Source organism: Patagioenas fasciata, chromosome 1 (genome assembly GCF_037038585.1).
Source record: "Patagioenas fasciata isolate bPatFas1 chromosome 1, bPatFas1.hap1, whole genome shotgun sequence".
NCBI lineage: Eukaryota > Metazoa > Chordata > Aves > Columbiformes > Columbidae > Patagioenas > Patagioenas fasciata.
The window spans coordinates 34,107,455-34,119,459 of record NC_092520.1 but is presented as its reverse complement, the minus strand read 5'-3'; the positions used below and the strand labels follow the sequence as shown (position 1 = coordinate 34,119,459).

Below are 12,005 nucleotides of genomic sequence, written 5' to 3'. Positions count from 1 at the left end.
CAGGAATTTGCAAAGAGGTCCTCAAAGGGCATGCTACAGCGTCCATTTTTCACAATGCCAGCCTCCCTCTCTGTGACACAAGGCTTTTTGGGGCTCTTTGTAAGACAGTGAACTTTTATACAACCACGTGGATGGAGGAGTGAGGCACTCCCAGCTTGTCTTAAGTGACTGATTCCTCATCACTTCTAGTTTCTTTCTTTTTTTGAGAGAGAGAGAGAGAACTGAAAATGATGTTTGGGAGAAGCTATGAATACTTCTATTATTGATGAAAAGATGCCACCAAGTGCTTGTAAGGATTTGGTAGTTTCCCTTCAATATTTTGATGGAAAAGACAATAACACTTTCATTAAAATGTACTCATGTTTAAAGAGCATTTCTTTTAGATACTGAATCAGGGAGGAAATGAAGTAATCTCTGAGTATGTGGCAACATTGAGGAAATTAAGAATCAGAGAGAGTTAAATGACACATGGCAGCAGTTACTTGTGTGTGGAACATAAAACCAGGCAATCCAAACAGACACATTGATTAATACTGACTGAAACCTTAAACATATGCTCAAGTTATTGCATCTGAGACGAAGAGCACATTTTAAGATACATTGCAGCACTGCACAGCAAACTGCATAACAAATCCACCAGAAATGAAGCAGCACACCATGAACAGTACATTGAACTATTTTAATTGTAGAAAAAGACTCACAGTGCAAATGATTTCCAGTTCAAGAGTAAGCTCTGTAAAAACAGCAATAAACTGGGCCATGCATAGAAAATATAAAGGTCAATGAAAAGCAAAGCAAGTGCCACAGAATTCATTTGGAATCCAAATGGTTAGAGGATGGGATTCACTAAGACTGCTGTGCCATCTCTGCAGTACTTGAATTTGAGAGAGAAAATAAGAGGTTTATTTACATGCAGCAGGAAGAAGATTTGAAATGTAGCTCAGTAAAGCATCTGTTGTTCCTCTGATTTCACAGCAGGAGTATTAGAGACTACTTAAACAGATGAAGTTGCAGAAAATTTAATTACCACTAAGCATTTACAAGGGAATTCATTGTTCCCTGGAGTTACCGCAGTTGAAGTAATGATGGTATATGACAACTCTGGGCTTTAAACAGGAAGTATATGCATCAACTGGTTGCTAACAAATGAGAGAAGAGTATAGAGTATACAGTACCTGCAGATTTATGAAACTAAGAGATTTACCCGGCAACAGAAATTACCTAAACATTTGAAAAAAGCAGCTGATACCTTTTATGACAATACCATAATCATAAACTGCAGGAGCACAAAAATACAATTCTGTTTACAAACTTGTCCAGTATCTTTTCCAAAAAACACCAAAAGGGAAAGATAACTGGAAAAATGCCAGAATTCTGCAATAATACCTAAGGTTACATTCAGCAAACCTGACACTTGAGCACAGCTAGTTCTCACAAAGAAGGGCGCTCTCTGTGTTCATGCTGACCTCAACATTACTGAACACCCAGTAAAGACCAGTATATTTTACCTAGTTCAGAAGACATAGTTGCCTCATTACTGCATTTTTGGCAAGTTTATCCTAACTTAAATTCATTCACAAGTACGGACTGAAGACAAAGAGACTGTGTGTTATCTGAAATCAGACAGAAGAATTTATTTCAATCTAATAGTGTACTGTCCACAGTAACTGTACCAGCTGCTTAGCAGGCATACACAAGCAGATACTATTAGGTATTGCTGGCATGCAACACTGTTTAAACAACAATAGTCACAAAACTATCAGTGACGGACACCCTGAAAACTCCCTCATGGGCTTGGGTATCATCTCTGATTCTTAAGAAAAAATTCATTGATTCAATCAGCTCATTCTAGCAATAAATGTTTGCGTAAATCACAAGGCAGAAACTGAATAAATCCATCAGGAATCCAAAGTGCAGTAGAGTTACATTCTTTTCTGACAGTGGTCAGTTATTGAGAGGGTGTCTGAACATTCCCTAATTGAACAGATTGGCATTGGAATTGCTGGATTGTCCATTATAACTTTCTACAGAAGCTTAAGCCACGATCTGGTTGTGGTCGCTGGACAGAAATCCAACCAAGCTGGCTGCTCCCTGTAGCTCAGCTGACCAGCTATTTAGCTCCCTGGCAATATGCTGACTGCTCAGTTGCTTTCTTGGCTCCCCAGACTTGTCAGCTGGCAGAGAAACAGATTGTCCCATTTTTGCCAGAAAGGCTGCAGAGCCAATGTGTTTTGTTCCAGCGCTCCATGAAACAAAATATTGACAAGCTGGAATTTCCTGTAGAATAAAAATTTTGCTTCTCAGCCAGCTCCACTTATTATTGTACACTCTTGTGTAACGTAGCAACGGCGTTATCGCATCCTCCAGATAAACACAATGCACAGAAAGGATGTGAATCCAGAGAGCCTTCCAAGGCTTTGGGTAAGAATCTCATCGCATCTGAAACCATCCCTATGCAGTACAACGCATCTTTTCATAAGGTTCATTTGTGACACTTTCCCTTTTGCATTAAAAAGCCTAGTAAATTGGCTCCGAGAACTTATCTGTCAGCAGGACATAACTGGCCACCTGCGGGATAAATTCAGTATACAGTCTGTGGATTACACACTTAATGCATACTGTTTTGGATAAGGACTTACATAGATTACAGATTAAGCTTCTGGGAAAGAAGAATAATAGCTGCAACATATTTATACTTATAAAGATTATTAGGTTTTCACTGTTGAAAAATGGAGTCAATATACAAATAAATGCAAATAAAAATGACTTCTCAAACAGGTCACTGGAAACAACAGATTTGTGAAACACGCAGTGAAAAGAAACCAGAAAATGACATCACATTATGCCATGACACCATAAACCAAACCCTTGTCAGAGACAAACACCATGGTCCAGCCCAGGCCAAAGATTAACGACAGGATGACTAATGAACTTGTGCACTTGAACGAAGAGTTCCAGTTTTGTAGATGGTAGGTGTATCAAGAGCATCTTCTAGGAGATACTGAGCAAGGTCTAAATGGCAATGCAAGTCAACATAGTGGTATGCTCTTGGTGGTAGAACAAGCCAATTTAAGCCGTTTCCATTTTCAGCTGTCACTGCACTATCCCCAGTGCCATGCTGACACATTTATTATGTTGGCGAACTGGATCAGCAAAAAGGAAGGAAAGCAGGTTGTTTTCTGGTCTTCTCAGTTCAATCTCATTTATTGCTTAATTTTACAAATGTTCATTCTGGCACAGTCCAACAGCAGTGCAGCTGTAGAAATAGATAGCTGGGCTGGGGAGCAGAAGGGTGTGTTATTATATAAACAGATAAGCCACTAATAGTCATTAAAGAAATTATTACATTACGAGCTCTAGATTTTGGGGGGGTGGGCAGAAATAGTTTCAAGTACAGCAGATCCTTACCAGCTTGGTGCAAGGGGAGCAATGGAAAGGCTTACTCAGCTTTTGAAACAAGAAGTGTATGCTATGCCTCCTGCTAAAGGCAGGAATATGAAGACTGTAAATTGCCTATATGCCTTTGAGAAGGCAACCTGTATTATTATACATTACATCGGTGTTATTTGTTGTAATTTAAAGTCTTGCCTGAACTTAATAAAGTTGTGATTATAGAGGGACATTTTTCAGAGGCAGTATCATAAAAACAAAACAAAACCAAACCCACAACACTGACACAAGTGTGCAACTGCGTAGCTTTCATGTACAAAGGAAAATATCTAAGTAAAAGACTAGAGAGAAAATGGATGAAAACCAGATATAAAGTCACAGACTAGTTCTTAATATCCTTTTACAGAACTGGCATTTGGTACCTTAGAGAGATGCCAAACAAGTCAGCCTGAGATTCTCTTTCAACAAGTTGCTCCAAGCCAGTGATCCTGAAAATATCAAGCTTAAAAGACAGGTGCAGACTGTGACTCAGGCTACTGCCAGGGACATGACAGTAGTTCTGACAAAAAGAATCCCAAGATGCCCATTTTTCACACCAAAAGAGCAGGCAGAAAATACTACAGGTGCATGGCCCTGTCCAGTCAGCTTCGCCTAATGCTGGTTCCTCTCAGCAGATTCAATCCTGACCCCCACACACGGACTTGGCCTTGACCTGTCCCTGTTCCCACAGGTGCCTGACGCCCCAGGCTGGGGCTGTCCCTGGCTTGTGCTGCTCGCTGGCTGGGGATAGTGAGACAGGCTCTGCCTGGCCAGGCTCTGCCCTGAAAAATATAGAACTATGCAGGACACAACATACCAGAACCCAGAAAACAATACTCTAGCTCTTCGTAATTAATATAAATGTTAAGAAGTGTTGGCTGACTGGCCAAGTTTCCTGTGCTTTTACATAGCCAGTACTTAAACCAATTGTAAATATATATATATATATATATATATGTATTTATAAATCACTATTTCAAAGCTATCCCCATTTTTATTATTACATAAAGCCTCATTTTTTTCTGACAAAAAATGGCGTGCTGTGTGTTATGTTTCATAGTTTCCTGATGAGAGTAAATCTTGATTTTTTTTCAAGGTTTTGGCAGGGAGCGATAGGAACTCATTATTCTGAATGGTCTAAGGGGAATTATAAAACAAAGGGAATAAAAGGTTTGAATTTATTTTTAAAGCATGCTTTCTCATGTTTACATTGTTTCCAGATCTATTCTGTTTTGGAAATTTTTCACTTACTGTAAGTCTTGATACATGAAAAACAACAAAACCCTCTTATAGCATTTTTTGTATTTTAAAAAATCTGAAAAGTATTTTGAAAGAAGGAGTTGGTCAAAATGTGGTATTTTTTTGGTTAACCGAAGAAGTGCAAAACTGTTAAAATTTCTTTACTCAAATGACAGTGTATTTCCAAGCCAGGCTGGTCTCAGTGGGCACTGAAATGATGACTAACTTGAGTTTAATTTGATTCTACCATTCTTTTACTTTCTCCCCATTCCATAGGGACCTGCAGTCCCTGGGAATACGAGAAACCTTTTATTTGTCACACTTACCTAACACTGTGACACAATTCAGAACAACTAATGTTTTATCTACCTAGTCTGTGCATGGTTTGTGGGCTTCATTGCACAGTTTATTATTTTTTAGGATAAATTAAAATGTAGTTTCTCTGCCTGTTGGCAAATGAGTGAATATGCATCCTCTGACTTCTAGAACATCTAAAATGACTATACAGCCCAGAAACAGCCTGTGATCAAGTACTAAGGAGAAATAAAAGCCACAGCTTCAGTAAAAACAGAAGCTAGGCAGAAACAGGAATTATCCAGAAAACAGTAGAAAAAATTCCCATATCCTTTTTACACAGCTCAGGTGGTACCCAGAAGAAAAATTCACCTTAAAAGAAAGCCAGGGTAGTTTCTCTCCATTTTGTCTGTCTTTCTCTCTGCAAAGTGGGCAGGTTAGACTTTGAAATCCCCCAGTGCTGAAAAAAAGCTACAAGGCTAGCATATTTTTATGATTTTTTACTTTTTTTTTCTTCCTTACCCTCTCCCATGGTAAACTAAGTTTTGGACTCTTGCTGAATTCAGCTTTTGGGGCTCTTTTTTAGTCTTCCAGAAGCTGCTGCAAGCCCACATGCTGCCTTGCGTGTGCCTGTAGTCACAGGGGAACTCTGGTTATATTGTTGTTCCTCCTCCTGAGCTTCACTCTCATATGCTGAGCCTCAGAAAGATGTGTCCTCTTTTGGGGAGGGACAGAGTTATTAGCTGACATTATACTATCCATCACACTTTCTTTGTGCCCTCCTTCTTGTTGTCAGGTTAGCGTCTGAAGGAACTGCTGCTGAAATGGAGTACTGTTGGGAAGCTACATGAGACTACTGTTCCCATGCAAACTGAAAGAAACCCCAGGTCCCAACACCATGTACACTTAAATACACATATAAGTGTGCTACGTGGCAAATAGCACACCTGATGCACAGCAAAACCTGGCAGCACCTAGTTTAAAATGGAGAAAGGAGGAATGTCAGAGGAGTTTCAGACAGGGTTTGACAGTCTCCTGTCTGTGCTTCATCTGAATAAAACCAGACTCCAGCCTCTAACCCATCTACCCTGCTGAGCCAGCTGGTGGGATAACAAGCCTGGAATGAGATGCTTACACAATCAACCAGAAGCCAGGCCTCCTTTTCAAAGTGACTAGGCAGGAAAGACCCGCCTCACAAATCTACTCCCCAGCACGCCTGGGAGCTTAGCACACAACTTCCCAAAGCCTTTCCAAAGGTTGGAAATACTGTGCCAGGCACAGGGAAGAGTGCCAAAGCCCTGTGCCACGGCAGAGATCCTGGTTGTGACTGTGCCACCCCACGCTGCTGTGGCTGCAGAGGCTCCCTGGCGCCTGTGCTGCGGGAGGGGAGTGCTTCCATCCGGCCTAAGCCCCACTCAGAGCACCCAAGGAGCCCCAGCGAGGCAGGCCCGGCATGGACAGGTGGGCTGTCCCGGTCACGGCCAGGCGCGCACAGGCTGAGTCGTGCTCCTGTGAGGCAAGCGCGGCACGTGGGCCGGCCCCCAACCCCCTCACACTGAGTAACAGACGTAATGGCCGGGGATGGCGTGCGCTACCCCAACGGCGAGCACAAGCATTGCCAAAAGGCACTGCAACCACCTAACCTCATGCTCCCAGAGTCCCTTCACAGAATCACAGAATGTCAGAGATTGGAAGAGACCTCAAAAGATCATCCAGTCCAATCCCCCCTGCCAGAGCAGGAACACCCAGATGAGGTTACACAGTAAGGCATCCAGACAGGTTTTGAATGTCTGCAGAGGAGACTCCACAACCCCCCTGGGCAGCCTCACTGTGAAGAAGTTTCTCCTCACATTCAGATGGACCCTCCTGTGCTTCAGTCTGTGCCTGTTGCCCCTTGTCCTATCATTGGTTGTCACCGAGAAGCGCCTGGCTCCATCCTTGTGACACTGACCCTTTACATATTTATAAACATTAACGAGGTCACTCCTCAGTCTCCTCCAAGCTAGAGACCCAGCTCCCTCAGCCTTTCCTCATACGGGAGATGCTCCACTCCCTTAATCATCTTGGTTGCCCTGCACTGGACTCTCTCCAGCAGTTCCCTGTCCTTCTAGAACTGAGGGGCCCAGAACTGGACACAATATTCCAGGTATGGTCTCACCAAGGCAGAGTAGAGGGGAAGGAGAACCTCTCTGGCCCTACTAACCACCCCCCTTCTAATACACCCCAGGATGCCATTGGCCTTCCTGGCCACAAGGGCACAGTGCTGGCTCATGGTCATCCTGCTGTCCACCAGGACGCCCAGGTCCCTTTCCCCTACACTGCTCTCTAATAGGTCGCCCCCCAACTTATACTGGAACCCGGGACTGCTCCTGCCCAGATGCAAGAGTCTACACTTGCCCTTCCGGGACGGCCTCTCGTTCCCGCCAATGGGAGCGCGGCGGCAGCCACCACGTGATGCTCCTTCCCTATCCCCTCCCTTCCCTGCGGGGGTGTGCGGGGCGGGGGGATGCGGTTGGTGGGAAGCGTCGCGAGAGCGGTAGCGCGCGCCGGGGGCGGGGCTCGAGCGGGCGGGGCGGGGCGGCGGAGGGCGCTGCGCCGGGGAGGTGGCGGAGCAGAGTCTCGGTCCGTTGCGTTTGGCGGTGAAATGGCTGCGGGTGCTGGTTACTGAGAGTCAGTCAGGTACGGGGGCGCCTGTTGTATCCCTCACCCCCCCATCCCGCCCAACAGTCCCCTGCTGCTCTGCTGGGGGGCGAGGGGCCCGGCGCTTCCGTCCCCGCGCGGGGCGGGGGGAAGCGCTGAGGGCGGCGCGCAGCCTCCCGGCCTGTCAGGCGGGGCTCGCTCCCACAGGTGGGGAGCGGAGGAGGGACAGAGCATCCTCCGCTGGCGTTCCCCGCGGAGAGGAGATGCTGTTGGCACCTCCCCAGCGGGCTCGGTGTGGCCTGGGGCAGCGCTGCCCCTCACGGCCCCGGTGGGTCCTCTGCGGCGGCGCGCACACACCTGAGGAGAAGACGCGGGTGGGGCCGCCCTTGTACCACACCACGAAGCGGGGTGGCACAGGGCTTAACGCAGCGCTTTGGCCCCGAGACCCTCGGAGGGGTGGGGGCACAGGGGTTAACGCGGCGCTTTGGCCCCGAGACCCACGGAGCGGTGCTCACAGCATCCCCGCTTCCTTCCCGCAGTGCCCCTCGGTAGTCGCGGCGGCCTGCGCCGGGGCCTTGCGGGTGGGGCGCCTCGGTGGGAGGTCCGCTGACCCCTCGGCTGGAGCTTGGCTGCAGCCAGGGCTGGAGGCTGGCTTGTGGTTGTGATGGTGATGCACGGAGACTAAGTAAGTTCGCCTCACGTCCTACATTGGTTGGCTTGTGTTTGGTACGCACAGATTAAGCTCACCCGATTCTCAACATTTTGCTTTTTAAAAGTGTCTCTTCCCCCTCCCTTCCCATGTTCTTCCCCAATTCCTTTTCTCCATGAAGGGAGGAGGAACAACAAGTATTGTTCCTTTACTCTCTTGGCTCTTTTGAGAAGCTTTCTTAATTATGACTGAAGTCTAATGGGGTGGGGGGCAGTTATGTACTATAATTCTGATATCAGTCTTCTTATTGAAGCCCTGAGATATTACCAGAGCGAGACAGGGAGGAAAAAAGGTTCTATTATATCTGGGAAAGATCAGTGGTACTGAAATCAATGATATAACACAATATGCTTAATTTATCCATGTTACACTTGAGAAGAGTCTTAATGTGCTTCACTTTTTCAAGATTATTTCAGAATTGTACAATTAGCCTTGTTTGTCCAGGGGAATTTCTTGGTCTGCAGGAAGGATGATTTTTTTGAGGCATGGTAATTGAATTATGCCATCTTAGGTGATGCCTTTTAATTTCTTATCCTTTGGGGAGTGTTTGAAATCTGTTGTCAGTTGAAGAAGTATAATGGTGGAGAGTCTTACTCTGTGGAAAAATAATAAAAAAAGATTAGATTGTTCCCTCTTTCTGTTAATTGTTATTATGATGTAATCTGAAAAAAGAAGTACCTCCTAAACAAGGTATTCCTTCTAAGAGGAAGTCAGATTGGGTGAGGAAATGCCACTGCTTAGAAAATAGTACACCACCAACTGAATTGGTTTAGTTGTGTTATGTACAAAACACACAACAAAATAAAGTACAGAAACTAGAAGTTAATTGCACAAACCACAAAATCTAGACGAATGAATATTTCTAGTATAAGGAGTAGTAATTTTTTTCTGAAGCTGTACTTGAGAATCCAGACCCAGGAGTTGGATGGAAACTGGGGGCAATGATTTTTAACAATGATCTAGGCAGAGAAAATGAAGGATTCTTTTGAAATTGGTGAAGCTTGGTATTCATGTCATGCCTCTATGTAACAAAAACACAATGTAAAATAGTTAGAACCAAACAAGAAAAAGAAAATTCAACCTTTTGTAATTGTCATTAATGCTGACCAACACAGATGTATTTTCCCCCACCCTCCACCCTCTTTTCTTAGTGTGGATGTGGCTGTGGTAGAGACAAATTGTTATTTTATAAAACAGAATTCGTCAAGATGCCAACCCAATTAGTGAAAGTGATATATTACTTGAAATGAGGAATAGAAAAGGATCCGTTAGACTATTCTGCCTGCTTGTCAGTGTAGGCTTGTTTCATTTGGTTTTCAATAGCAATTGTTCTACTAAGGTTACAAAAGAGTGCATATTGGTTTTAAGGTATTTTAAAATTTGATATTTGGAATTAATCTTTCACAGCTCAGTATTTGATTAAGCCTGACTTTTGCAAATCATCAGCAAACTTCTTTTGGCTGCTTCAGGTCATTGTGTTGAAGACAAAAAAAGTACTTTTGCTTGAAAAGAAAAATTTCTTTTTTGTAACAGTACTACAGCAAAAATATGTTCTTGAAACATAATCACAGATGTACTGTTGTCCTCAGCTAGAATCTTTTGTGGGAAATATAATTTAATAAGAAAATATTATGTATAATTCAAGTATATTGTCTATCTGGTTCAAATTCCTCATGTTCTGGTACGCCCTTAACATAGCTGTGCAAAGACACACGTATGCCCATAGAGCTATTTAAGAGATTTGGCACATTTTGGCACATTTTCACTTTACAGACAAAACATAAATGCTCTTCCTGTCAGCTAATGGTTTTCAATGCATACTGACTTTTAATAAATTTAAACATAGAATATATTTATAGAAAGAGGTGAAATCCATGGCAAAAATCCTGTTTGATTCCCTTAAGCTGATTTTGCTGTGTAATTTTGCTCCTTACGTACATTCAAACAAGACCGGAAAAGCTAACTAAATGCTTATTACATGGTCTGGAGAGAAAGGTGTTCCTTGAGGAGTCACTGGAAAAATGGATTTAAGGTCATCCAACTTGCTAGAAAGGTCGAGATGGTTAAACTTAGCATGGGTGTTTATCAGTATTCCCATTATTTTGTTTTTTTCTTTATTTTTTGGCATCTCCTCACAGTTATTCAGTAACATGAAGGTCTTCTTCTTCTTACGTTTGATACTTCTGCCATTTATTCCCCCTTTAGTTTGAGTTTAGAATAGGAAGAAATTAAATTTAATAGTCAAATACAATGTACAGAAGTAAAAATTATTTTAAATGGTTGGTTTTATTTACACAAAAAAATGGGATATTTCCACACTGCTTTATTTGTCAGTGCTTTCACTTCCTTTCCAGTTAGTTTAGAAGTTTTGGTACTTCTCAGATTATTGGAGCATTGTTCTTTTGAAAATGGATAGTAGTTCTATACATTAAAAAGAACACTTTCAAATCGTATTGCACTGTTGGACAAATGGGACCCTTCAGGTTTCTCCGAGATGGATGATGGAGACCTGAGATGCTATAGGTGGTGGAGAGAACCTGTATAATTCAAGTACTGCATGACAGGATACAGGCAAGACAGAATGGTGATGATATGTTGATAAACCAATACAGTTTCTGTCCAGCATCTTTCAGCGTCTTTGTACTGTGATTTACAAGACTGTTCATTTCTTGAGGTAGATAACACTGTAGGTAGCTCTGTGTTCATGCTTTGGTCTCCAGCGTTTACTAGCTGATGCCACAGGAAAGCACTTAACCTTCTACCCGAAGGCAGTGTAACTCTAGACTACTGTACCTGCATAAGCTAAGGTAGTGATAAAATCAACTCTGTGATTTTGCTGTGCTGGGCTTTTGCTGCAGGAAGCGATCAGTCCAGAAATGTAGGTCTCAGGTTATTGATTTGACCCTATGTGAGAAACCAGCTTTTCCACTAGCTGGCTCTTCCTAGGACAAGGATATATCTGAGAGTATTTACCTGATATGATCAGATTAACAGTGTGGATTAGCCATTGAAGATAGAGCAGTAGGGACAAGTGAGGTGGCTTTCTTTTTCTTGCTTGATACTCTTTCATGGCTTTTTTGTTTTAAACACGAGTCTCAACAGAAGCATCATTATGTTTTTTAAACTACCATCCACAGAAATTTGCTATGATTTTAGTTTTTTATTTGTATTTATTTTATTTATGTATAATATATATGATGTGTCTAACATGTACCTAGCTACTCCATGTCATTGTCTTAATTTTCCAAGCTTCATATATAAGAGACATGCTGTGCCCCAGAGATTAAAGTGTATTTACATAGTGTATTTTTTTTCTAAGAGCCTAGCTTTTCTAAGATCCTTTGCTTTTTTTTCCTAAGATCCTAGCAAGTTCCTCTTTATGAAGGAAAGCAGAAATCAAGGTGAAATGCGAATAGATGTACCAAACCATATCTTGCTGTTATAATATTGAGGAGGTTTTACTTTTATATGTGCTGGGGGGGAAGATGAAGAATAAAATTACTTCATACACATCTTCTTATTTAAATTACATTTAAGATTTCTTTCTTGTATAAAGGTTAAATATATGCTTGAGATTGAGAAAACCAAGCCAGTCAGTTGTGCAAAGGAGACCTATACTCTGGTGTTTTGGTGTTTATTTTTTATTTTGCAGTCATTTTAATGAGCATTTGCTCCTTACCTGGTTTATTTTGGA

At 42.7% G+C, this 12,005-nt stretch overlaps 1 protein-coding gene and 1 long non-coding RNA gene across 4 annotated transcripts in view; one reads left to right on the top strand and one right to left on the bottom strand.

The window, feature by feature from the left end:
* Positions 1-660: 660 nt before the first annotated feature.
* On the bottom strand, positions 661-7,061 carry LOC139827504 (uncharacterized). Its single transcript, XR_011738131.1, has 2 exons — positions 5,485-7,061; positions 661-3,277 (listed from the first exon to the last, which is right to left on the bottom strand). It is a non-coding gene; the product is annotated as an uncharacterized lncRNA (long non-coding RNA).
* Positions 7,062-7,539: 478 nt separating this feature from the next.
* The window catches only part of AKAP11 (A-kinase anchoring protein 11), a 42,919-nt gene continuing 38,453 nt past the window's right edge, over positions 7,540-12,005 (top strand). For all 3 annotated transcript variants that reach the window (XM_065850412.2, XM_065850325.2, XM_065850252.2), the window contains exon 1: positions 7,540-7,641. The gene's annotated coding sequence lies outside the window, so the exon portion shown is untranslated. The remainder of the gene's footprint in view (positions 7,642-12,005) is intronic.